The sequence below is a fragment of the Euleptes europaea genome, chromosome 3 (genome assembly GCF_029931775.1).
Source record: "Euleptes europaea isolate rEulEur1 chromosome 3, rEulEur1.hap1, whole genome shotgun sequence".
Classification (NCBI taxonomy): Eukaryota; Metazoa; Chordata; class Lepidosauria; order Squamata; family Sphaerodactylidae; genus Euleptes; species Euleptes europaea.
The window spans coordinates 65,908,619-65,936,605 of NC_079314.1; positions in this window are offsets into that span (position 1 = coordinate 65,908,619).

Below are 27,987 nucleotides of genomic sequence, written 5' to 3' on the forward strand. Positions count from 1 at the left end.
CAGCTTTTTTGCTCAACATTAGGCTTGCCCTCTTTGATTTTTCATGTGAAACTACTGATACAGATCAACGTGTGTCTGCGGCATATGCTAAGTCCTCCTCAGAAGAGACATCACCAGAGATTCCATCAGAGATATGGCAGTTGCTGCATTCTGTTAAAGGGCCTCCGTTTCCCATAAAGCAATCCTGAGGAGGAAAGTACCACTGCAAATGGTTCCAGCGTGCTGAACAAACACCATACTTAAGCAGTTTAAGACAACAGGGGGAGACGGACCAAACAGAGAACAATGCACTGAGAAGCCAACACAGAACCAGAAGGTTGTTATGAAACAGCAGCAGCTTCCTGTGCAAGGCCAAGACCCAGGTAGCAAGGCCAAGACCTCAACCCAACATTTTAACTATGTCTCTAGACTAGACATTTTCTTCTCCCCCCCCCCCATTTTTAAAAGAAACTTTTTAAAAATTCTGGTAGTCTTTCACAAGAGTCTTTAATGATATAGCTACAACTACAGAGATGACTGTGTTCTAGTTATCTAGACAGATTTCCCCCAAACTCTGCCCTTTAAACTGGGTTACTTTTATAGTAGCAGTTCTTTTATTTCTACGTGAAACTTCTTCGTGATTTTTAAAATCTAGGCTGAGTTCTTCTAGCCATAATTCACTATTATGTGTCAAATTGTTTTTGTTTCACTGAGGCAGGCTACGGCTTATTTTTTTTAAGAACTAAATAGAGTGCTTTTTTAATGTAATTATTTCTGCAGTTATATTACAGGATATTAGAGAAATTCAGGCTCCCCTATTGCTTTCAGCCACATCTGACTCCAATCTTAATCGCTCAGCTATTAACCCTGTAAGATCCCCCCCACCCCAGCTGATGTTAAAGTTTTTCCAGGTAACCAAGGCTGACTCGCTACAGTAACCTTTAAAGAGAAATAACAGCTACACAAATCCCAAACGAAAGCCATGGTGTAATCCTATGTTTAATATTGAAGTAACACCCACTTAGTTTAATGGGGCTTACTCCCAAGCAAGGCTCCCATGATCTCAACTGGACTTGCTAACAAGATAAACACGCATAGGCTCAAACTGTAGTTGTTTTAAATTTCTACCGGCTTTTGCAAGCAAACAGATAAATATCTTCTTATGTGCTAATGCTCTGATTCACTTTAACATTGGGCATCTACAAACTCTGAACTATTCCTTCAGAGATAGGTTGGAGACAACACTAGAAAGGAGATGGGCCATAAATGTAGTGTTTGCTACAAAAATTTCAGCAGAGCCAAAGAAAAGAAAGATTGTTATTGGGTGGTGGGGATATCATTAGAGGCTTCATATTGCTAAAGCAAAAAAAATTGTTAGGGGGGTAGACAGCTACCTAAAGGTCAACCTCTCCACTGCATGTGAAACATGGAAAACACATTGAGAAGTAATGACACCCATTATTTTGACACCTTTTTATTTTAACAAGGAGAGAATATCCACCATTAACCTTTAAATCCTCTGCATAAACATTGGCTTGGCGTGCTTGTAAAAATCTTCCCCATTGTGTTCCAAGCTCTCCAGTTGATGGCATTTGGAAGCACTAAAGCTAGCAAATCTTTCAAAACCCACTTTATTTTGTTTTCCTGGGCCCCCAGCTGTGGAACAGTGACAGATCCCTGACCAAGGCCAAACCCGAGCACCCAACCTAAGACAGCCCATGCTGAAGAGACTCTGAATGGAACCCGAGAAGACAGCCAAGATAAATGGTTGCAGTTTAAGTTGTAGGTCCCCATGGAGGACAGGAGCGTTGTTTAAAAGGGAAGCCGAGCAAATACCACTGCCTTTTTGCGTCCCTCTCAGCAGAAGACAAATCTACTCCTTAAAAAGTTGGAGCGAAGCCATGTTTAAAATATATCTTTGTAAAGATGTACCTCCCCCCCCCAAGAATCTCGACACAGACATATCGTTAGGGACAGCCAAACAAAACAGCTCGCTCCCAGGGGACTGCAGTACATGCCAAATAATGGAAGGGGAGCTGAAACACTGACACTTAGCTGAGGATAATGGAGAAAGCCAAGCCTTGTGGGTTGGGGGGGGGGGGAGAGAGAGGCCAGTTGTCACCCCAGTGACAGACAACAGCTGAGCTCACACATCTGGAGCCCAATTCAAGCAGACCCCCTGAAACTCACACCCATCTATAGGCATAGGCTGCTCGGATGACAGATGGGGCTTCTTCCCTGGCCAGGCGAGTAAAAATAAAGAAGCAGATATTCTGCAGCAACGGTTCCTTTTTGTTCCTTTAAGGAACAAGAAAAGAAACGGGACAGCGGGCCGCCTCCTTCGAGGACAGTGGGACCGTTCGCCGGCGACCAGAGAGAAACGCAGCTTTTTCCTCCCGTGCGTGCCGGGAGTCGGTAATGATCCCCACGTCGCTATAACAAACCGCTTCCCAGGCCCCTAACCCGACGTACATTGTCGTTTCCCCGCTTCGCGTGGATGGCGTGGCCCTGCTGCGCGGGGCAGGCGGAGAGCGGCAAGCCCCACCATCCGCTCGACGCGCATCCCCGGCGGGGGACCCGCCCCGACCCCTTTCCGCGCCCCTCCGGGGCCCGTTCCCCCCCCCCCACGCAAGCCGGCAGTTCCCGCGGCCACCCACCCCGCAGCGGGCATCTCGGGAGACGGACGACGCCGGCCGGGCCACTTTGGAGCGCTCGCCCTGGACCCGGCCCGCGGCCAAGGTCAGCTGCACGGAGCCTTCCGCCGAGGGCTGGCCGTCGGCCAGCCCTCGGCGGAAGGCTCCGTGCAGCTGACCTTGGCCGCGGGCCGGGTCCAGGGCCACGCGTTCCCGGCACTGGGCACTGGACTCCGACGGAGCCCCGCCGAGCGACGTGCAGAAGTTGAGGGGCCCCCGATCTCCTTTGCAAAGCGACGGGGACGATGCCGCCCGGGGGGGGGGGGAGGCTGACATCCCGCGCCTCCCCCCCTCCGAGAAGCCCCCCTCGCCCCCTGCCGGAGCCAGCCAGCCGGCCGCCCCCCCCTCTCCTCCCCTCTCCTCTCCCGCACAGCCCCTTTGCGACTTACCCTCCCGCAGGCAACGCAGCCGCCGGGTGCTCCTACGCGAGGCGACGGGGCGGCATGAGGAGGGCCGAGGGGGGCCCCGCCGCGCTCGCCGAAGCCCGGCTTCCTCCGCCGCTCCCCCGGGCGGGGAAGTCAGCGCGGGGCGGAGACGCGCATCTCCCCCGCGGGACAGGGGCGGCCGAGCCTCGCAGCGCCTCCAGCCGCGAACCGCCGCGCCGCTCCTGCCTCGCCGCCTAATGGGACGCGGCCGCTCGGCGCCGCTACAAGGGGCCGAGCGTTCCTCGCCGCTCATTGGCTGCGGCGGGCCGCGCAAGCCAATCGCCGGAGGGCCTCGTCTCCCCGGCGGCTCGCAAAACCCGGGGAGCTGGATCGCTGCAGAAGAGGGCGGGCTTGACGAGGTGCTTTGGGAGTGAATGGGGGGGACGAATTTGGGGGGGGGGCGGCTTGTGGGGTCAGCAAAAGCAGGAAGAAAAAGGGGGGAGGAGGGGGGAGTTCGGAGCGGGCTTTTTAGGGGCTCATCGGGGGCGTCGTTAGGTTGGACGGATGATTAGCCGGCCAAAGGCATTTTCTTGCTATTTGAAGTTGGCCCGGGGGTAGCGAAGTTGGAGACGCGGAACCGATTAGGCGGATGGCTTGAACGCCGGGAAATGGGAGGCAAGACTCGCGTTCGCAATTTCCCCCTGTGAAACTGACAATTACTTTCTCCGTTGCCTCCAGCTTGCTGTAAAAGAGGGACAGTTTTCTTCTGGGTTGGTTTATGCTGGTTGAGATGGGTCTTAGGTTGGGGCTGAGCCACAGCAGAGAGGTTCGGAGCCAAAGCTATGTGACGAGTGACGGGGATAATTTAAAGTTCGGGGTGAGGGTTGTTTATTTCTTTTAGGTCTTGCTAATTTTTATATATATATATATATATATATATATATATATATATATATATATATATATATATATATATATATATATATATATATTTAACCCCGGGGAGATACCAGCGAGGTAGAAAAGTCCTGACATTCTGCATGTTTGGGCAATCCAGTCGTGAACTCAAGTCCTATATGACGTCATGTCAATAAATAAACAAATGCATGAAATCAATGGGATTTAATTAAGTTGGCACTGCTTCCTTAAATAGTCCTTTGGAAAGATAATACTTCTTCTTTTTAACAAACTGCCGTTCGTATTTTCTTATGGCGACCCCGTAGGGGTTTGGGGGGCAAGAGACGTTCGGATGTTTGCCATTGCTTGGCTCCGTGTGTGCTGAGAGAGCTCTGAGAGAACTGTGACTGGCCCGAAGTCACCCAGCAGGCTTCATGTGGAGGAATGAGGAAACAAACCCGGTTCTCCAGATTAGAGTCTACCATTCTTAACCACTATAACACGCTGGCTCCTCTTTTTCATGCTTTAGGCATCCTTGATACGTTTACCAGACATAATTTGCCATCCTCCAAAAAAGTCTGAATTAATTTGCAAATAATGAAGTTTCATTCTTGAAAATCAACTTCACATTATTAACATGTGTAAATTATGAAAGCCAGAGACTCTTCAGACTCTCTCTTGTGGAGTAATCATAAGTCTTAATATGACTTATCCTACCAGAAAATATTTTTGTTAGTCTTTAAGGTGCTACTGGACTCTTGCCCTTTTTAATATGACTTGTGATTCTTCCTGGCTTTGGGCCATTTTCACAATAAAATTGGTTTTCGTATTTCTTGCTCTGTAATATTAATGCACTGGCAAACCACTTCTGTTAGTCTCTTGCCATGAAAACCCCCAAAAGGGGTCACCATAAGTCGGCTGCTACTTGACGGCACTTTACACACACACACAATATTAATGCTAGCAGTACCATCTGAAGCACCCTTCTAAGTTCACTGAAGTCAGCAGGCTTAGAACAATGTAACTCTGTTTAGGATGGCACAGTAAATCACGTAGGATAACCTTCAAGAAATGGGCTACCTCTCTCACTACCCACATCAAAGCTTTCATCTATTAAAACTCCAGAATATTTTATTTTTAATAGTTTGCTTGGATAGTTCCAGCATCTGATAAGTTAGATTTGAGTCCAGTAGCACCTTAGAAACCAACACAAATCTAACTGTTCTATTGCATACCAACACAGTTACCCTTTGAAAGCATCTGACGTCTGTTCAGAACACTTTGGTTGGCAGCTATGAACAAAATGTAAAAATCATTTTGTAAGAACAGTAGCTCTAGGTAATGCAGTGTTCTACAGCTATATAACACATAGCTTTCTGCATGAATGTTTCCATATTCTTACTGGAAGTCAAGGGGAAGAATTTTTTTTAGAGAAGTCACATGGATGTATGACAAACATATTGAGTCAAATGGGGTTAATTCTATCATGACATTTCATAGAGATTGGGGCATTTCTGGGCAGGACCATCTTTTCTACATTGCATTGTGCAGGGGGTTGGACTTGATGATCCTGGTGGTCCCTTCCAACTCTATGATTCTAATACCATTACTTTTACAAATACAGTATCACTCTTGATCAGTCCTCTTTTTCAGGAGTTTAAGCCACTAAATCCAATCCCCTTGGAGAAACCTTACTTAATGAGGTGGTAGAATGTAGAAGTCGTAGAACAAATTTCCTTACATCAGACCGTAGGTGGTAGATTTCAGTTTTGAATGCTCCATAAGTTTTAAAAGCTCTCTGCAAATAGAAAATCAACAAAGAAAGGGCATAGGACCTTGCTCACTGCTGTGCTAATTTGCAGGGAGGTATTTATGCAAAGGAGCATTCCACAGATGCTATCTGAGGAGGAATGGCCATAGCATTTCAGGATACTGTGAAAGGAGAACAAGAATCGCATAGTCAGAAACCAGGATTATGGTACAGGACTGGAAGCTTTAGAGGGGCTGTGCAACTTATCATTATGGGATAGGGTTGCCAGGTCCCTCTTCACCACTGGTGGGAGGTTTTTGGGGTGGAGCCTGAGGAGGGTGGGGTTTGGGAAGGGGAGGGACTTCAATGCCATAGAGTCCAATTCCCAAAATCCCAAGGTATTTCCCAATCTGGAGCTGGCAACCCTAATGAGAAGCAACCCCATTGCTCCATGTCTTTGCGCGTGGGGGAATCTCTCTCCCCTTTCTGCTTCCACCTGCTGACCATCAGCTGGTCAGTGGGCAGCCCAGCTGATTGCCTACCAAACCAGGCAGTTGGCAACCCTACTTCCACACCGTGGTACTATAGGTTCTAAAGCACTTGAGCAGGCCAGTTTCCTTACTTATTCTATTATCTTTATCTCCTTTTAGCTGAAATGGTACTGAGAGCCATCATGGTGTAGTGGTTAAGAGCAGTGGTTTGGTGCAGTGGACTCTGATCTGGAGAACTGGGTTTGAATCCCCACTCCTCCACATGAGCAGTGGAGGCTAATCAGGTGAACTGGATTTGTTTCCCCACTTACATATGAAGCCGGCTGGGTGACCTTGGGCTAGTCACTCTCTCTCAGCCCCACCTACCTCACAGAGTGTCTGTTGTTGTGGGGGAAGGAAAGGTAATTGTAAGCTGTTTTGATTCTCCCTTAAGTGGTAGAGAAAGTTGGCATATAAAAACCAACTCCTCCTCTTCTTCTTTCTTCTTCTGTAGTTCCAAGAGCATGCTCAGGTGTAATCAGGCCATTTCCCAGTATTCTTTTCCTTCTTTTTTTTAAAGTACAAATTAGTATTTTCCACATACCTGGGGTGTTCCCCAAGTATGTAGAAACCTCTACTTGTTTATGGGTGGCCTATTTTTAATGATAAGGACTTGACCATCAACTTGTATTTGGAGTGATAATTTGGAATCATAACTAAGAATAGCTGTCTCTCATCCAAGGAAAAACCTTTATTTCATTTCATTTATTAAATTTATACCCTGCTCTCCCCCAACAACACCAGGCCAAAGGCAGCCACAGATATAAATACATCAATATTAAAACATTTGGTTAAAAACTATACTTCTAATTCAATCTGAACAAAGATGGCGCCCTAATTAAAAAACCGTTCTAAAAGTATTAGCCAAGAAGGTTGGCCAAGATGGAAATCAACAGGGTCAGTACCTCCAAGGAGCCCACCTGCCCACAGCCCAAAAGGCAGACAATTTTTATGGCTTGTTCTTTATGGCCTGTTCTTTTTGCCAAGTACCATAATCCACATGTATAAACAAGATGTATTATTAATCATCATAATTCTAAAAGTTTCTATATCTCCTCTACACTATTATGTGATTTCATTGATCAGAGTTATCTGGTTACATGGCTATAAGTAGGGTTGCCAGCTCCGGGTTGGGAAATACCTGGACATTTTTGGGGTGGAGCCTGAGGAGGGTGGGTTTTGGAGAGGGTAGGGACTTCAATGGGGTATAATGCCATAGAGTCCACCTATAGAGTCCCCTTCCTATTTTCTCCAGGTGTACTGTTCTCTGTCACCTTGAGATCAGTTGTGGGATGGTGAGCCACCATCTGGAGGTTGGCCACCATAGCTTTAAGAGAAACATCTCCAAATGATTGTTGTTAAGTGGGCAGAGTGAAGATCACCTTTCTTTGGAGGACCAGTAAGGAATCATGTCAAATTTCTCTCAGCAAGGAAGTTATTTTTCACATACCTTGTTCACAATATTGGTGCCCATACATTAAAATGAATGACAGGCATTTTCAACCAAAATAGTAATTATCCTCTACAAAAAATCCTCTCTCTTTTACTACAAGATTACATTGACTTAAACTTAATGTTACGTGACTACAGTCTTCAAATCATATCCTGAATCATATTATCTGCTTCCACTGGATGACTTTAAAAGGAAGTGGCTGGAGGATAATGACGTGTTTCAAGCCCATGCGTAGAAGTTTGGCATCAAACATCTTCAAGCAGCTTGTGAGCCATAACATTGATTGACTTGATTATTTTTTTGTTGGTTTTCACTGCAGTCTTGAATGTCATTAAAAAAGCAGACTTTCATTTCACCATGCTTTTTCATTAAATGCAAATTACAAAGGAGCATCGCTAAACAAATTGACTGAATGCCATTGATTATTCATCGGATTAATTGTACCAAATCATGTAATTCTTTATTCATCATTCTCAAAGAAGGAGAATAGATGGCTTGAAGAATAAAATGAGCTACAATTAAGACAAACCATAACTAGATTCCATGGCGATCTGCTTTCATACCACAATCCTTGCAATTATTTTAAATAGAAATTAAATATGAGCATCTTGATGAGAGCACGGAGTAATGACTGTACAGTCAGTGTAATCTGTTGGGGCCCTTCATAGACGGTGACATGGGTGACTTGACATTTCAAATATCTTATGCTTTTTCCTTCACTATCTTCTAACACAACACAATCAGTACTTAACCCTCCCATTCAAATCAATAGGCCTTAAAAGTGTTTACATTGGTTGGATGGATTTTGCCTTTCTTTAGAAATAGAACACTCAGCATACTTATGTTATACCATGAATCCATTCCCAGAAACAAGAACTTCCTACTGAATCATTTTGTTTCTGTGTCCAGGTCTGAGCTCTTGTGCTGAAATGAGGGGCCGGAGCTGTTTCATTTTATTTTTAATTTGGTTTATGATCTTTGACCTTAAAACGATTCTGAGTGGAAGTTTGTGAGGAATGTTAGAAGTAAACACAGAAAAAAAGATTAAGATTTTGGTCATTAGTCATTTTAAAAGTTGGATTCTGATTCTTTAATATTAGAATTAAAACTAGATGTTAGGCTGGTGCATTTATTTCATTATTAATTACAGTAGTTACAAGAAAGGGTGTTTTGTAATGATCATAATTAATGTAAAAATGAAACAAATTCACCTTCAAAACAGCCTATAATGAAAAAACACCATGATTTTCTTCTTTATGTTCTGGTTTCTTTCGTTGTTGCAGTCTCTGACTCTATTGGTTTCACTTTTGCAAGGCAGACAACATTTTCCAAATTAGCGCAAAGACAGCACAGTGTTCCAGGGGGTGGGGGGAGAAGGGCTCTGTGCTTTCTTGATTGAGTGCAAACAGTAGCCGCTAGGATTACATACATCTGTGAAGTTTTCCAATCAGACTCCGTATAGGAAAACACAGGTCCAGGATACGTGCGGGCAATTTAGAGGCCCCCCTCACGAGCCATTTTTTGGAACAGAAGCAGAGAATGATTTAAGATTTTTTGTATTATGGAAGTATAAAGATCATCCCCACGGCACTAAAGATATGCAGAAAATCCTCCTCCAACACGAGATGAGGTTCATTCATCTGTTTAATACCCTGATCCCTAATGGATTGTATAATGAAACTGATGTCCTGTTTTTTATAATTTCACAATTACTTTCCATTTGTGAACTGAAATTGGATCCTGTCCCCTTTAAGAACTATGACTAGCGAGTTTGTCAGTAAACATGTGATCGGACTCAGGAAGTATATGGGCTTAACGCCGTGAACCCACCCTTAAGCATTAGTAGCCCACTCTTTTGGGAGCTAATAAGAAAAAGGATAAAAACCTAAAAATAAAAATAAAATAAGTTGAAACCTTTGAATTCAACCCGAGGAACCTCCCAGAACGAATACATACTGGTGGGCTTTAACCTCTGTCGCTGAGGTAAGAGTGACTAGCTACAGATACTTACCCTAAAGTTCGTACGATAAGTCAGCATGGTAATTTACATGAATTTTTTTCTCATATATACTAATATTCTAGGCTGATGAAGTCAAACATATGGTGAAAGCTCTGAAGATGCCTGCCACAGTTGCGTCAGGAAAGAAAATTCCGAGACCACGGTTACACCGCCCGGATAACCTACAAGAACCAATGAACTCTGACCGTGAAAGCCTTCAACAATATTTCGACAATATATGGTGAAAGTGCTACAAATATCCGGGATAGCGTTCCCTCTGTCACCTTTTTGGAGCAGCAAGAGGTGTTCCAGCAGACGTTGATTTATGAAACTACTGGTATTGGACTTTCTTAATGTCGTTGGAGATAGCCATTGTGCTTTACCTAATATTGCTGTCACATTGTGAATAGCTTTGTGTATATATATTCTGTATTTCCTTGATAGTTATTCTTGTACTAGCACTTGTTGTTTGTTCATGTCTTGCACTTTTTCATGAATATATGTTTTTGATACAATTGCCTGCACTGTTTACCTTCCTGCCCCAACTTCCAGGTAGCAGCAGAAGATCTCCTGCTATTACAACAGATCTCCAGCCGATAGAGATCAGTTCACCTGGAGAAAATGGCTGCTTTGGCAATTGGACTCTATGGGGTTGAAGTCCCTCCCCTACCCAAACCCCGCCCTCTCAGGCTCCGCCCCAAAAACTTCCTCCAATGGCGAAGAGGGACCTGGCAACCCTAGGTAGTAGGGTGGCCTGATCCAGGTTGGGAAATTTTTATGCCATTTTTGCAAGGTCAATTTTGATGCTCGCTCAAAGCTCTTTTTTGTAATGCAACTTTAAAAATGCCTTTTCACGGTCCCAACGCAAAAGGAGAAGTTCCACTCCCCCCACTCACCTGCTCCTTTGTTCCTGTTTGCATAGTCATTAGCATATGCATAGCTAATGAGCCTCTGTTGTTTTGCATGGTTCCTTGAGGGAGATTCTTCATGACAAACTCCAAAGGTCGCGTTAAATGGCCTCTTTAGTAATGCAAAGCAGGTATGCACCAGTTTTGCGGTCACTTCCGGAATGAGGTTCAGCATGCAACCCTACTCTCAAACGAGCAGGCAGTTGTATAATTAAAATATGGTTTTATTAAAGAATAAAAATAGTAAAACAAGAAATATATTTGAAGCAATGAACATACGCACACAAAGCATAAAAGAGCTGACTAAGAGAAAAGGAAGGAAGTTGGATAGGGTTTCAGGAATGGGCGATAGTTACCAGTTTGAAGGGATGGATGTCCATGGAAAGTAGCGCTGAAGAGGATAATGACCCACGTTTCCAGGAGCAATGGAAAGAGCCCACACGCAAGTGGGGTTGTGCGCACAGATCCAAGCCATACACACACAATGAATGGCCAAAAGAGTATTATTTATACCCCAAAATGGGTCCTGAGGCTGTATGAGGTAAGCTAGCAGGAAAGCTAGGGACAAAGAATTGATTGCTTTTCTGGGGTTCAAACAAAAAATAGGAGAGGTTTGATGGGTTGTCAGGACCCAAGATAATGCCTAGGCTATTCTCTTGAATACTGATGGATTGCTGAGATGGGTGCAGATGGGGTAAATTGCCAACCTCTGATTAAATCATCTTAGGGTGATATAAGTGAGGATTAGCTAGCCCCATTGTACAGCTAGGCACACCTTAGGGCCAGGGGAAAAGTTCAGTGGCCCCACTGCCTTCTGTATTACCCATGGTTTGGTAAAGAATTGATTCCAATAGGCAAGTGTTGGGGGAAACAAAGTATGCAGTTTTATTAAACAAAAAATACACCCTTTTACCCAAGCTAAGTAAACTTTTAACAAAAATACCCTTTTATCCAGGCTGAATATGGAGATGGGAAGTTGTCTCCTGGGAGGCAAGCAAGCCGCTTCTTCTCTGGCAGCCGTCCAGACGCCCTCCTCCTGGTTGGCTGGCTGGCCGGCCGCTCATCTGAAGCCCTCCCCTTCTTTTAACAGAGTGAAAACTAACCCTTTTCCCCCATCACCAGGTGCTCATCATTTACAGTGCTGTGTGAAACTCCCTAATGACCTGAGATTGCTCTCACATGGGGAAGGGCTGCATTGACCACCATCTACCTCCTCGTAGTACAATGGTCTTCCGCAGTTTCCACTACATTCCACCCCTTGGTGATCAATACACCCTTCATCCATGTGTTCCTTTTGGCAACTCAGGGTTCAACTATTTACATTCCCAGTTACCTCTATGATTCAAGTATACCACCCCTCCCAAAATCTGAAGTTGTTCACCACAGGCACTAGTTCAGCACAGTGGCTGCTGGATTGTCTTTTCCCAGCCCAAGTCAATATGATTAACCATTTAAAATTAGTTGCCACTGCACACCACACTCGTTCTCCCCCCTCATACTTGGCTGAACCATCTGTGCACCAAATAGTTTCATGAGCCACTTCTGAATAAGGGGGAGCCTTTTTGACAGGCAACTCTTCCTGCAAAGCGCTCACTCCTTGGGGGCCAGGGCGAACTTGCTCAGATGGGGGTTGAGCTCTGCCTACCAGAGGACTGACTGAGTCACCTTCCACCCAGTTCAGGCTCATTATCACTAGCTCCTGGCCAGTCCATCTTTTGGTCTCGACCAGAACCCAGTAGCATGCTAGCAGTGGGTCTTTAAAGGGAGAATGGTTTGACATGGCGTCTGGCAGCCTCCGCGACCAGAAGCCCAATGGCACACATTTCCCTCCCTGCCCTTTCTGCCAAAGACTCCATACAGTCACCTCTATGGTAGCAGACAGCAGCTCACATGGAAGTCCTTTTACAAAGGGACCCAGGGGCCTAGCAGATACTACAGCAGCCTTGGCCTCTGCCAGGGCTGCCTGCTGATGCTCCCCCCTGTTCCCATAGGCATCAATACAAACTATGGGGTTCCCATGGATTGAAGCCACAGCTCCTGTGAGGGGTATATGTGGGCGTGGGTCTCCAGGAATGGCTGTCTTCATTAGCCTACTCACTGGAGCCTTGCCACACCCCTAATCCAAAGGTATGGGCATCTCCCACCCCTTTGATACACTGGGTACAGGTGAATACCATAAGTCCTCCGCCTCCTCAGGTGGAGCAGTTGGTGTTACTCCTCTCACCTCGACTCCTTTGGTCTGCGGTACCTTCCCCTTCTGCTCCTGAGTAGTACATTTGCGTCTCCACAGCTGGAACAGGTCAGGTGTTGGAAGGCCATCAATCTTCTCCTTTTCCACTCCTTGCCTAAGGAGCTCAAAAAACATCTTCCTTCGAGTTATTTTAGGCCCTTTTGTTCTTTCCTTGGACCACTCTACTGCAGTTCGTGCTCTGGGCTTGTTTTCCCTGGGAACATCCCCTAGCTGTCCCAGAAGGATTACCACATCCCCCACTGCTCGCCCTTGAGCAGGTCCCAGCAGGGCTAATAGAGCACCATGCAAACTGGGCGGGGCTCCCCTAATTAGCCGTGCTCTCATACCTGCCGTTAGGGGCATAGGGTCAGGACCTGGGAATCCCTGGATATATATCCCAGTCTGCATTGCCATCCCCCTAAGCTGTGCTGTTGCCTCAGCAATGGTGTTCCAGGGTGGCAGATGTTCTTCCCAGTCCATGGGGGCAGGGTACCGTTGTCTGATGCCTAGGCAAACCCAATCAAAGAGGGTCTGTGTTTGACCAGCAGCCCCCCTCAAATACCCATTAATGAGCACGTCATTGGATAATGCACCTAATTTCAATAGCTCCTGGGGGCTCATATGCACACCTGTATAGCCTTGGTCCCAAAGCCGTACCAACCAGTGGCTTAAATACTCCCCCGGCTGCTGTTTAGTATTTTTGGTGATTTCAGTCAGCTCCTGCTGGCTGAAATCCCTTACAGTGCGAGTAACCTGTGCTTGCCCTCCAGGTGGCCCTTTGGCCTTGTTGATAATCAGAGGTCTTACTTTCACTTTCTCCTCGCTACTACCTTCCCCCTCAGTCCACTCTGCCTCACTGGAATCCCCTGAACCTGAGGAACTCCAGTCTTTAGGGATGTTGAGTGCTCTGATTTTGTAGGGGTCTTTCTTCTGCTGCCGGTTCCGTTTAATATTCGTGACACGAACAGCTATAGCCCCTGCCTGTTCCTCAGCAGCATTCCTGCCTTCTCTTGCCTTCTTCAAGGCTTCCTGCAGAATTAGTTGCTGTTCTTTTAAGGCATGTATTTCTGCAGCCTGCTCTTCCACCTGCTTCCAAGAAGCTTCCAACAACTCCCAGACCATTCTTAGTGCAGTAAGAAGTAGCCAACCCACTTTGCCACATTCCTCTACACCTGCACCTTCCCTTATTCCTATCTTTTTAAAGCATTTACTTATTGCCCTGGGTGTGGGACCTCCTGCTTTTTCCAGCTCTGTATCCCATTTGGTAGGTGGGGTTATTGAATTTAACATGTGTGCAGCTGGGGCCCATGCACTGGTACATGACCATCCTGGGATGCAGCTTTGCACATTCCATGCATTCCTTTGTCCCCATATTGCCTCTGGAATCCTGCTCACAGCGCCAATTGTATTACCCATGGTTTGGTAAAGAATTGATTCCAATAGGCAAGTGTTGGGGGAAACAAAGTATGCAGTTTTATTAAACAAAAAATACACCCTTTTACCCAAGCTAAGTAAACTTTTAACAAAAATACCCTTTTATCCAGGCTGAATATGGAGATGGGAAGTTGTCTCCTGGGAGGCAAGCAAGCCGCTTCTTCTCTGGCAGCCGTCCAGACGCCCTCCTCCTGGTTGGCTGGCTGGCCGGCCGCTCATCTGAAGCCCTCCCCTTCTTTTAACAGAGTGAAAACTAACCCTTTTCCCCCATCACCAGGTGCTCATCATTTACAGTGCTGTGTGAAACTCCCTAATGACCTGAGATTGCTCTCACATGGGGAAGGGCTGCATTGACCACCATCTACCTCCTCGTAGTACAATGGTCTTCCGCAGTTTCCACTACACCTTCCTGCCCAGGCTTGACAGAGACTATGGATCCCAAAACCCTTTGAGAAGCATCCATTTTGTGAGGAACAGTGTTTTGCTCTTATGCCAATCTTGGCGCCCTGTGCCTTCATGGTACTCCTTAGCGGGAGGAGGGGTCCGATTGCTTAAACTATCTGTATACCATGTGCACGGGATATGGTACCACTGATTCTAAAAAAGAAACACGTTTTATGTCCCAAGAGTGGTTTCATGTATTGAAACTTTACCTTTCTTTAAATTTATATCACATCTCTCTGTATAATATATAAATAATAATTAAAAGTTAATATTAGACATTACCTAAGTAATCGCTAACTAAAACAGGATAACTCACTGATTAGAAAAAGCATTTGAGTTCACCCACTTCTGGAAAAGCCTAGATAAACAGATACACTTTGCTGCTTGACCTGAAGGTCACAGATTAATAGATTGCAAAGGCCAAAGGGGAACATAATGGCCAACAAACTTTATTTCCTGTACTGTTTAAGTCACAGGATACTGATCAGAATTGTTTTTCTCCTTTTAAGTATAGTGTAATTAGCTAAAACTATAGCACCAAATTTAATGCTTTTGAAGTCTCTGACTTGATTTGAATTTCATGCTATTTCTATTTGTTTGACCTGAGTGCTATAGCACTAAAACTCAAAGATGGCCTTGCTACTATCCAACCATAGAGAGAGAAAAAACAATTAAGGAGGGGCATGGTAGAGGTTTATGAAATGGGGTACCAAAAGCAGAGATGGAACTATCTCTTCCTTTTCCATAATACTAGAACTCACAGGCTGCAATCCTTAAGAACACATTCCTGGGAGTAAACACAATTGTACAAAATGGGACCTACATCCAAGTAGGCGTATTTAGGATTGCTCCCATAGGTATTCAATTAATTTCATGGACAATAGATTCAAGACAGATGAAAGGAAGTACCTCTTCACTCAATTAGTAATTAAATTGTGGAATTCGCTGCCAGTGGATGTTGAAATGGCCACTGGTACAGATGGTTTTAAAAGGAGATTAGACAATTCATAGAGGAGAAGTCCATCACTGTTATCTAGTTATGGTGACTAAAAGGAACCTCTATACACTAGGGCTACCAGGCAGGGGGACTTACCAGCAGTGAGGGCCCTTGCTGGTGACATAGTGATGTCACCAGCGATGTGCTAACATCACTCCCCGGTACCTGAAAGTGATGTTAGCACCTTGTTGAGGACAGTGGCATTTGAACTCAATGGTTTGACTCTATGCATGACTGAATGCCAGTGAGTAAACAACTGAATGCTGGGAGGAAACACTGGAAGACTTGGTCTCTATATCCTGTTTATTGGCACTTCAGGACAACTGGTTGGCCATTGTGTAAAACAAGATGTTGTACTAGATGGACCTCTGATCCATCAGGGCACTTCTTATGTTCCTAGATACCCATCTACTAGGGTTGCCAGACTGCCGCCAGGGGCAGGGGATCCCCTGAACTGGGCCCTCTTTCCCCCGGCGCCATCTAGCTGTCCAGCAGAGGGCTTAAAATGAGGCCTAAGCCTCGACATCACCGGCATGATGATTTTACTTCTGGAAGTGATATCATGTCAGCAACGTTGAGGGAAATGCTCTGGTATTTGGGCAAAACTCTATGGTAAAAACAGCTTCTACCGTAGCATTTTCACCAAAATACTAACTAGAGTGTCTCCCTCAACATCACCAATGTGATGATGTCACTTCCAGAAGTGATGTTGTCACGTTGGTGCAGACCTCCCTCTGCAGCTAGTAAGTCCCCCCACTCCCTATCCCCTGCAGGTTGCCAGGGGAAACTGGCAACCCTATTATTCACAAACTGAGGGACTTTTTCTTCCCAAAGCATTTTGGGCATCTACTCCTCCTAGAGTTGCCAGGAGGTCTCCTGCTATAGGCAACTGACTCCTGACCAGTGTGGTGTGGTAGTTAAGAGTGGTGGTTTGGTGCGGTGGACTCTAATCTGGAAAACTGGGTTTGATTCCCCACTCCTCCACATGAGCGGCGGACTCTAATCTGGTGAACCGGGTTGGTTTCCCCACTCATACACACGAAGCCAGCTGGGTGACCTTGGGCTAGTCACACTCTCTCAGTCCCACCTGCCTCACAGAGTGTCTGTTGTGGGGAGGGAGAGGGAAGGTGATTGTAAGCCGGTTTGATTCTTCCTTAAGTGGTAGAGAAAGTCAGCATATAAAAACCAACTCTGCTGCTGCTGCTGCTCAATAGGGCAGTGGGGGGACAGAGACTGCCCTGAAAATCACTATTAGAGCAACAGTGTGATGACACTGTGATACTCTAGGATTAATCAGAAACGCTGTGGTTTTACCTGCACCCTATGGTTGCCAACCTCCAGGTAGTGGCTGGAGATCTCCCACTATTACAATTGATCTCCAGCCGACAGAGATCAGTTCCCCTGGAGAAAATGGCTGCTTGGCAATTGGACTCTATGGCATTGAAGTCCCTCCCCCCTCTAAACCCCACCCTCATCAGACTTCACCCCCAAAATCTCCAGTTATTTCCCAACCCAGAACTGGCAACCCTACTGCACCTCCAGTCTCCTAACTCCTCTTCAATAGTAGGTGGTATTTTGCTCATGAAGACCTCTTTTGCTCTTGTTTCTTAAAATGGCACAATGGCTACTATAGAGATTCATGGACTAGAGGGAAATGGCCAGTGGGCACTGCGTTCTCCTCTGCTGCTAAACTGTTTAAAAGAATAGTTTCAGAAGGGTAACTATGTTGGCCTGCAGTAGAAGAGCTAGATTTGAGTCCAGTAGCACCTTAGAGACCAACAAGATTTTTGGGTCAAACATACCTTTGTCATATTGTTCAAGAGAGTTCCCCACCAAAGGTCAATGAGTCTGTAAAATATCCATTTGCCAATGAGTTTTTTTCTAGGTTATGAATCACTACGTTTTTTTAAAAATAAGCTAGAACAAACACTTAGTAGGAAAAGAACAAAACAACAAAAGTTCACACCAGGGAGCACTTTCATTTTTCTCCAGCAGAATAGTGATTCTTGCTTGAGGAAACTATTTTGGAAAATCCTAAATGATGGTGACAATGTGTTAATGTTATATGTTGGAAATTTCCACTGAGAAGTGGTTTCTTTGTGTAATTTAAGTAAAAGGTAAAAGAGATTGCATGAGTTCCATATGCTCTACATACATCTGTTATAGAAGATAATTTGTGTGAACCGGGTATTTTGTAGATATTCTGGCAACTGACTTTATCTGGGATCTGGTAAATCAATTTACACAGGAATTTTTCATATACAAGGAGAACAGTGGAAGTCACTGCTGGCAAAGACTGAAGGTCAGATGCCAATAATTTGTTGTTGCCAGTGAAGTTTTGTGGTTTGAGAAAAGAGAATACTACTGCCCTTGATTTGGACAAAACGAGGCAAGTTTTCTCAGTTTCCAGCCACCAATTATTAAAAAAGCCATGAAAAAACATTGTTCTCATTTCTTGCCAGACACTAGTTGCTAGCCATCATCAATGTGAATTGAGGGCAGCCCTCATCCTGCACAGTGTTTGGCTACTGCCAAGGATCTGCTCAAAAGAGTCTGATTCGTCTGCTATGCCAAGAACCCCTTCATTGCAGTACCAAAATGAGCTAAAGAGGTACAGCCATTTATAAATGGAATGAATGCAAAATAATCATCTGCTATGATGAGCATCTGCGTAGTGATGTCATAAGTCGCCTTTCATTTAGGACATGCATCACAGGTCTCAACAGTTAGATTATTTATGTGCTCAAATTCAATCTGTTTTGGGGTTCTTTTCAGAAATGGAATTGGTTAGGAGGGCTCTTTCGTAAAGTAAGTAGGTCTGAAGTTCATTGGACTGTATATTGTATGTATTATGTTCTTTGCCCTGACCTGGATGGCCCAGGCTAGCCTGATCTTGTCAGATCTCAGAAACTAAGCAGGGTCAGCCCTGGTTAGTATTTGGATGGGAGACCACTAAGGAGGTCCAGGGTTGCTATACAGAGGAAGGAACTGGCAAACCACCTCTGTTAGTCTCTTGCCTTGAAAACCCCATAAAGGGTCGCCATAAGTCGGCTGCGTCTTGACAGCACTTTACACACACATCTTCTTTGTACTGCATTGTTTTTACATTTTTGGAACCCAGTCGCTGCATTGTTTATGGTATATTTTATATTGCTTTCTTTATTCCAATGTCTTTCTAACTTTGTCATTCTCTTTGAATCTCAGTGAGAAAGGCGGGCTATAAATACAGTACATAATAATAAGATAAACATCACAGTAGAATATATGCCAGCCAATATAACCAGATTCGAAGTAAAAAATGTAAAAAGTACACGTTGAAAATAACTTATGTAAAAGAGGACTGAATTTCATATTTCATACATTGCTTTATATTTTCTAACTGCTGGATCCTTGCACACTGGTGATACCTTTCTGGACAATTTTTTCTTGGTCCGTTTCCCCTCCCTTTCTCAGTATAGTAATGTAATAAAAACCCATGGTCAGTAACTGCTGGACATTTTCAAATGTGTTTTTGACACAGGGGAGATGGTTATCATAACTCAGTTTTGGAAACAGCCACCCACAGAACGGCCTCCACTCTCAGGACTGCAGGAGGTGTGTGTGTGCGCGCGTGTTGAAGTTGTCAAGCACTAAGCTCAGAGCAAGACAGGGAACTGAAGGAAATCAAGCTAGACTTTCAGGAGACATTCAAATAGCAGACAGACGGAAACAAGGTAAATGACAAACTCTGTTCTGTTCTAACTTTTGAACTAGGCTTGGGGAGAATTCAAACATGGATGTTCGTTGCTCTAGGGTAGACGCAGACTCACATAGCCACGCACCATTTATTTATTTCAGACATTTACATCCAGCACTCTTGGACCTAAAGTGGCCACCAAAAATCACCTATAAAAACCAGTTAAAGTACAACAATCAGAATAATTAAGGCACATGTATAAAAAATACAAAATATAATTAAGACCAGTAGTAAGAGACCAGGCATAAAAATCAGAGACAGGCTTCAAACTCTCATGTAATTTGGAATTTTAGAGTGACAGGATTAGCATAACTATACTAAAAAATATAGCAGCATAATGAGGACTATTAAGAAATAATTTGGAAGCGTGTATAGGGAAGCAAAAAATCAATGAAAAACCTGGGAAAACAGAGACATTTTCACAGGGGTTAAAGTGCAATAAGTTTAGAGGTTGGTAAATGATTGTGGGGAAGGAGTTCTACTAGTGAGGCACCTCAGCCTCAAAGGTCCTGCCTCTTGTGTGCTCCCGGTATGCACCTAGTTTTCATCTGCTGATACAGGCACATGAAAAAGGTCTCAGAAGCCAGTGTGCAGACTAACAGTGCAACCCTAAACAGAGTTATATCCTTCAAAGGTGGGTTGCCAACCTCCAGGTGGTGGCTGGAGATCTCCCACTATTACAACCGATCTCCAGGCAACAGAGATCAGGTCACCTGGAGAAAATAACTGGTTATGGCATTATACCCCACTGAAGTACTCCCCTTCCCCAAACCCCACCCTCCGGATGTTGTGGCATGCTGACAGCCCTAGGCTACCTTGGTACACCATGCAAGGTGTTCAGGACTGGAGCAAGTGTGCAGGGATAGAACATTGCTGTGTATCCAGAGACAAACTGGGTGTCCTGGCATCCATCTTGTGTGCCAAACTATAGAAACCGACTGGGCAAGTTCAGGCTTGTTTACCATGTTTCCCCTTGGGAGAACATCTGGTGTCACATGGAAACAAAATGACAAAAGACAGACTTCTTCAGCATTTCTTTAGCGGTCTCCTGTAGCAGATAGGCACACCTCGTTAAATCTCATCAGAGACAGAACTAGGGTTGGCAACCTCTAGGTACTTATGCAAAATAAATACGTTAGCTTGCTGCACCATGTGTTAGAAAAAATAAGCAGCCAAAATGCCAGTTATCAAGAGTTTAATATGTAATAATACTTTTGATAATTGGCATTTTTGCGGCTTATTTTTTCTAACCTATAGGTACTAGCTGGAGATCTCCTGCTATTACAGCTGATCAGCCGATAGAGATCAGTTCACCTGGAGAAAATGGCTGCTTTGGCAATTGGACTCTATGGCATTGAAGTCCCTCCCCTCCCCAAACTCTGCCCTCCTCAGGCCCCTCCCAAAAAATCTCCAGGTATTTCTCAGCCCAGAACTGGCAACTCTAGACAGAACTCCATTCAGAGGATCAGGATGGACACAAATAAACTCATCAGGTCACTAGCCAAGCTCTCTGACTCACCCTGGCAGATAGTTTCCCAGACCTCGCCTTCATCTCAAACTCTGTAGCCAATGCTCAGGGGTTCTTAGCCAAAGGTACCTAGGCATTGTTTCTGATCTACCTCACCTCCTGTTTCTATTCTCCCTCCTACTCCTAATTTAATTGAAAGCAAATAAACCTTTGATCACTGGCTATTACCAGGCATTGCCAGTAGGGATAGCCAGGTCCCTCTTCACCACCAGTGGGAGATTTTGGGGGTGGAGCCTGAAGAGGGTGGGGTTTGGGGAGGGGAGGGACTTCAATGCCATAGAGTTCAATTGCCAAAGCTGCCATTTTTCTCCAGGTGAACTGATCTCTATCAGCTGGAGATCAGTTGAACTAGCAGGAGATCTCCTGCTACTACCTGGCAGTTGGCAACCCTAATTGCCAGGCTTAGTGAGACCATACCTCTAACTCCTCTTTTGGGTATAAATATCTGCTCTCTCACAATTAGGTTGCCAGCTGCCAGGTAGTAGCAACCAACCAAAAGGGGAGACTATCCCCAACCAAAAGGGGAGACTATCTGTAATGCCCAGATATAAGGGCTGGTATAGAACACTATGTATTCATACGCACACACATGGAAGCTTTGGGAACGTTGGCATCCACAACTATAAGAGGCCAACAGATTACATTGCTTGCCTGGTACGGCCTTTCACCAGTAGAGAGTTCTGAATTACCTCAAACCTCAGGAATGTGTTTTCTACTTCCTAGATCACAAGACCTAGCACTTGCTTAGAGACTCCTTCGGGCAATATCTATAGGCTATGCTAATTAATGTGAAGTAGACATCTAATGTGTATTGGTGCTTTTGTGTATCAATCGGCTTGTCAGCAGATTGTCAGCAGATTGAGCCTGCCCCATCCGAATGCATAAATGATACTGAGCTTCCTTTGTTCTCTGGTAAATAACCCTGCATCTTATCTGTGGGTTATTCCATCCCAGGTCTGTGTTTAGCTAAATAAAGAACTGTTGCTCTTAACTTAAACCTCCTCCTTGTTGTCTTTATTGGACTCTATAAGACCACCAGGCACTTCATATCTAATCTGGGTAACACTCAGGCTCTACCCACAAAATCTCCAGGTATTTCCCAACCCGGAGCTGGCAACCCTATTCAAAGCCTATTGACTTCATGGGCTTAGGAGTTTGCCTTCCCCACTCATCTTTCTGTATATTGCACCCAATTTGCAGCAAAGAGGCCACAGCCAGAGTTTGAAACCAGATGGTGAGAATGGATTGGTCCACCCTGAGCAAGAATTTCAGATCATATCCTACCTCAGTAAACTGTTTGCCCAGAGATGGCTAATGGTTATATCGCCTTACATTTGCCTGACTTCCCTTCAGTCTTTTACCCAGTGACACGTAGCTTTTGGGGCTCGTAATAGATCGTGATATTACATCTGTGAGATCAGTCTCTACAGAATACCAATTTCCTTTGTTAACTCCTGAGGCATTTCAGAATTAATGTTATAGAATTAAGTAATTTCAAAATGAACTTGATTGATGGGAGATTTACAACCCAATAGCTCAAAACCAACTCCCAAATATGTTTCATGTTTTAATAGTGCAATTTTTCCTGGAAGGGTTTCAGTTGGCTAAACTTTTATTCCTTGGATAGCATGCTAAGGTTCCTTACGTTGCCAGTACAATATACTTTCTTAAATAATCAGATCCAAAATCATGATCTATAATCTTGCAGCAACAAAAGGGTATTTTAATGAGCTCTAGTTCTTTTGGAGTCAAGGTTTATGTGGGATATATTAAGTTAAATTAAATTGCATTAAAAATCATGTTAGCTAAAAGACATTTGTTAAAAAGTAACTGGAGATGGTCTGGTCAAATACAGTAGAAAGTCTGTTTAATAAATCGGATAAGAAGATTTTTCAATGGTTCCTTTACTACTGTTACAGACAATTGGCTTAAATGTCAATCTTCCCCAAACCCTATTTTTTGACGAGGAAACATTAAAATAAGGAGTGGAGATCAATCATTTCAATTAATCATCTCTTTGGATCTGATTTATGGATTGTGATTCTTTTCTTTAGACAAGTCTTCAGTGCTTGGCAAAACATTTCAGTGAATTACACAAGTAAGTGATTATTTTCTCTTACTGCATCTCCCACTCAGTCTTGCTTTACTTGTTAACAACTTGTTTTGTACACTATAACAAACCTGCCTTCTTATTACAAAACAAACGACTCATTCCATTTTTAATTTTTTGTGCACTCACAGAAGTCCTCTCCTGTTTCCTCAACAGGGAAGTGCTCTTTATACAAGGACCATATGTTTATTATGTTTTGCACAGGATAGCACCTTAGGCCTGACTGCACTTGTACTGATTTAATTCCAAGTAAAACCCACTGAAGTAAGCAAATTGCAACAGTCTAAATGTGAAATTGATGGTCTTCCATTAAGAAGGCAATACTGGACGATCCACTACTTTAGGCTGGGGGAAGTTCCTCCAGCCTAAAGAAACTTCCTCCAATTTAAGTGGTGCTTCCGCTGAAGGAAGAGCCAGTTAAGTTGGAGGAAGGTGCCATAGGCTGGAGGAAGGCTTTGAACTTAGTGGGGTGGTAGGATACAGACCACCAACTTAAGGAAGCCAGCCTCCAGGTGGTACCTGGGGATTCCCTGCAATTACAGCTCATCTCCGGACTACAGAGATCAGTTCCCATGGAGAAAATGGATGCTTTGAAGGATGGACTATGGCACCGTACCCCACTGAGGTCTGTGTCCTCTCCAGGCTCCACCTCCAAATCTCCAGGAGTTCCCCAACCTGGATCTGGCAACCCTATGATCAAATTGTTTCCATTGATGTTCTTGTGTGGGCCTCCTTATCAAATGCATTGTCATTACATCAAAAACAAAAGCACAGTCTTGTGACACCTTCAAGACTCATAAATTTGAGCTTACTTTGAGAGATGCATGGGAGTACATGTAAGAAGACAAAATGCACAAAGTAACAATGTGGAAGGTAACATGTAAATTCTATTTTTTTGACCACAGACTGCAAAAGTACATTTTAACTTAAGAACTGATACTTGTGATTGGGCATTAAAACGCCAATACATCTAGATTCTGTTATGTTTGATGTTGTGCAAACATGTGAAAAAGAAACTCCATATCAGTACCAATTAGAAGGGAAACCTGATTATGAACAAAAAGGCTTACCTTCAAATGTGGTGGTGGAAAGTGTCATCAAGTCACAGCTGACTTATGGCGACCCCGTAGGGTTTTCTAGGTACCAACGGAGGTGGTTCGCCATTGCCTGCCTCTGTATGGGATGAGAGAGTTCATAGAGAACTGTGACTGGCCCAAGCCTGGTCACCCAGCAGGCTTCATGTGGGGAATGCAAGTGGGGAATGCAAACCCGGTTCTCCGCATTAGTCTTAACCACTACACCATGCTGGCTCTTCAAATATCTTAAGGAATAAGTCAGTGAAGACTGCATTATTGACTCAGTTGATTACATCTTATCTATGCACATGTACATACATACATACATGCATGCATACATGCATTGCTTCACCTTTGCTCTATGTGAAAGTCCCTTCCTCCCTTAAAAAAAAACACCGTATAAATGTGTCAAAAGAAAACACATCCAACCGACATGGCTTCTTATGTTTTTCTTGCTATTTAAACTTAATGTTTATCTAATAAATAGCATTTCAGAGCTAAACAGTAGTGTAGTGTCTGCTCCTGCTATGAAAGGCAAGAGCTCCTTGGTATACTCTCCTGGAAAGCTGTTCTGCTCTAATGAAAAGAGATACTATGTGGCTACAGTAGGGTCCCACAGAAGTCCGCTCAACATTTTTATGCCTTGGAAAGACAAGACTCTTTTCTTTCTTTCTTTCTTTCTTTCTTTCTTTCTTTCTTTCTTTCTTTCTTTCTTTCTTTCTTTCTTTCTTTCTTTCTTTCTTTCTTTCTTTCTTTCTTTCTTTCTTTCTTTCTTAAGTTTTATGTAGCCAAATATGTAGCCTGATATTCCTGGGGTAGGGGGAGGATGCTTAAGAAGGCAAGTGGTGGAAAACGAGGAGTGGAGACAGGAAACTGGAGGATGTTTCAGCTGCTTGGGTCTCGTAATACTGCTGGCTGAAAGTAAACAAATGAGCCAAGGAAAGGCAGCATACAACTAAGGAAAGAGGGGGAGAAGGTCACATACATCTTGGCAGTGTGGGCATACTAGCACTTCCTAGTGGAATACGGAGTGGTGAGAATTATCTCTAGCTTTGAACAAGATACAATACTCTAGGATGAGGACTGGACACGGAAAAATAATTTCTTGAACATTCTGGTATAAACGTTAAGAATGGTAGTGATTCTGTCTTGGATTTATTTATTTACTTCATTTCTACCCCAGCTTTCCCTGTGGAGACCCAAAGCAACTTACATTGTTCTCCTCCCATCGTGTTATTATCACAACAACCCTGTGAAGTAGTTTAGGCTGAGAGTGTGTTAGTGGCCCAAGGCTACCCAGCAAGCTTCCATGCTGGGGAGAAGATATTCGAACCTAGGTCTCCCCGATCCTAGTTCTCCCTCTTCTGTGTCCAGTTAAAGGCATAATCCACACAGCAGTTCTCTTTAGAAAACCTGACTGCAATTAAAAGGAACTGTACCAGGGCTCTTGCATGGGACCCATTCATTTTGATAGGATTTTCACAGGAGACCTCCACCCTGGATTGTGTCTGAACATTGACTTTCAGGAGATGGAGTGTTTACCAGTACAAAAATTTTAATGTGAATTTTAAAATTTACTTCGGTTCTAGACTCAGTTCTAAATTTGTTTCAATTTATATGGAAGTTCCTATGTCAAAATAAACTGCACCAGGCCTGGAATTCATACTGGAGTAATAAACCTCTGTCTCATCTGTTAGATTTCAGATAACACTTGGAGGCTGGCTCACATGTAGGCTTGCCAACCTCCACATGGGCCTGGAGTTCTCCCAAAATTACAACTGATCTCTAGACTACAGTGATAATTTCCCTAGAGAAAATGGCAAATTCAGAAGGTGGACGCTGTGGCATCACACCCCTGCAGTTGTCCCTCTAGGGTTGCCAGGTCCCCCTTTGCAACTGGCGGGAGATTTTTGAGGCGGAGCCTGAGGAGGGCGGGGTTTGGGAAGGGGAGTAGGGTTGCCAACTGCCAGGTAGTGAGCAACCAAAATAAACACCTCTGCACTGATACCAAAGGTAAGGAAGATAGTGCAGGAAAGGCTGCCAATAAACAACTGACAGAACTAGTGATATAACAAAGTGTATTCAGTGCAACAAATAGGACTAACAAAGCTATGTACAAAATATACACAAAACTCTTTCAAAAGTCCAAAGCAGGTACAATTGTCCAAGAAATGCTATGATAAGGATGCAACAAGAGACATCTTCATGCAGAAGTGGATAGGAAGATGATCGTTTCTTTTTCTTCTTCAGCTCCGTTCAATTAGAATTTTTCAATAATGCACATAAGAACATCCAACTTTCATTCCATTCTCCTCTGAGGATGAGTAAACAATTATGTAGACTGAAAATAGTGGGGTTCCAACACAGGATACATCATATAAGATACAAAGTTGAACAGACGTTTCTACTAGTTTGACTGTTCCCGACGGGATAATGTAAGTAACTGTGTATATTTTGTACATAGCTTTGTTAGTCCTATTTGTTGCACTGAATACACTTTGTTATATCACTAGTTCTGTCAGTTGTTTATTGCCAGCCTTTCCTGCACTAACTGCCAGGTAGTAGCAGGAGATCTCCTGCTAATTCAACTGATCTCCAGCCGATAGAGATCAGATCATCTGTAGAAAAATGGCTGCTTTGGCAATTGAACTCTATGCCATTGAAGTCCCTCCCCAAACCCCGCCCTCCTCAGGCTCTGCCCCAAAAATCTCCCGCTGGTGGCGAAGAAGGACCTGACAACCCTAGAAGGGGAAGGACTTCAATGCCATAGAGTTCAGTTGCCAAAGGGGCCATTTTTCTCCAAGTGATCTGATCTCTATAGGCTGGAGATCAGCTGAATTAGCAGGAGATCTCCTGCTACTACCTGGCAGTTGGCAACCCCATGTCTCTCCCCTTCCCCAAACTCTGTCATCTCCAGCCTCCATCCCAAAATCTCCAGGAATTTCCCAACCTGGAGTTGACACTCCTACTTGCATTATATGATGTTGCTGCATGGGGAAAAATATTTCTACACATAGATAACTAGCATATTAAGCAGAGTGCTAGAACCAATGTCCAGCCAGCATGGTGTAATGGTAGGGTTGCCAGGTCCCTCTTCACCACTGGCAAGAGATTTTTCGGGTGGAGCTGAGGAGGGTGGGGTTTGGGGAGGGGAGGGACTTCAATGCCATAGAGTCCAATTGCCAAAACTGCCATTTTCCCCAGGTGAACTGATCTCTTTTGGTTGGAGATCAGCTGTAATAGCAGGAGATCTCCAGCTATTACCTGGAGGTTGGCAACCTTATCTGCACTGATCCCAGCTGCCACCAATCTACCCCCCTCCCTTATGAATGGGCTGTAAATTAATCAGCTAAGAAGGGTGTAATTCTGTTTAGGATTGTACTGTGGGAGACTCAGGTTCAAATCCCCACTCTGCTAAGGAAATTTACTGGGTGACCTTGGGCCACTCACTCTGTGGCAGCCTAACCTACCTCATAGGGTTGTTGTTGTGAGGATAAAAGGAGGAATGGAAAAAGGTGTTACAAGCCTCTTTGGGTCCTCAACAAGGATAAGAGCAGAGTATAAATGCCTATATAAATAATAAACATATCATAAACTGATTCTGAAATTTCCCTCTATTTTAAAAACAGTTTCCCATTCAGCAGCAAACATTCTAAATTAAGAAAAGCAAATCTATGTCATACTTAGCCTTAAAGAACAATTTTAAGGTTATTTGGATCCAGGCCATTTGGATTAGGGAACCACATGAAAGTGTACTCTTATTCTATGGAAAAATGTTTTGTTATGAAGCATCATATTGCCTCAAGGAAAGACACTGAGATGCAACTACTCTTCTCTTGTATACCCCTGTAGGGCATC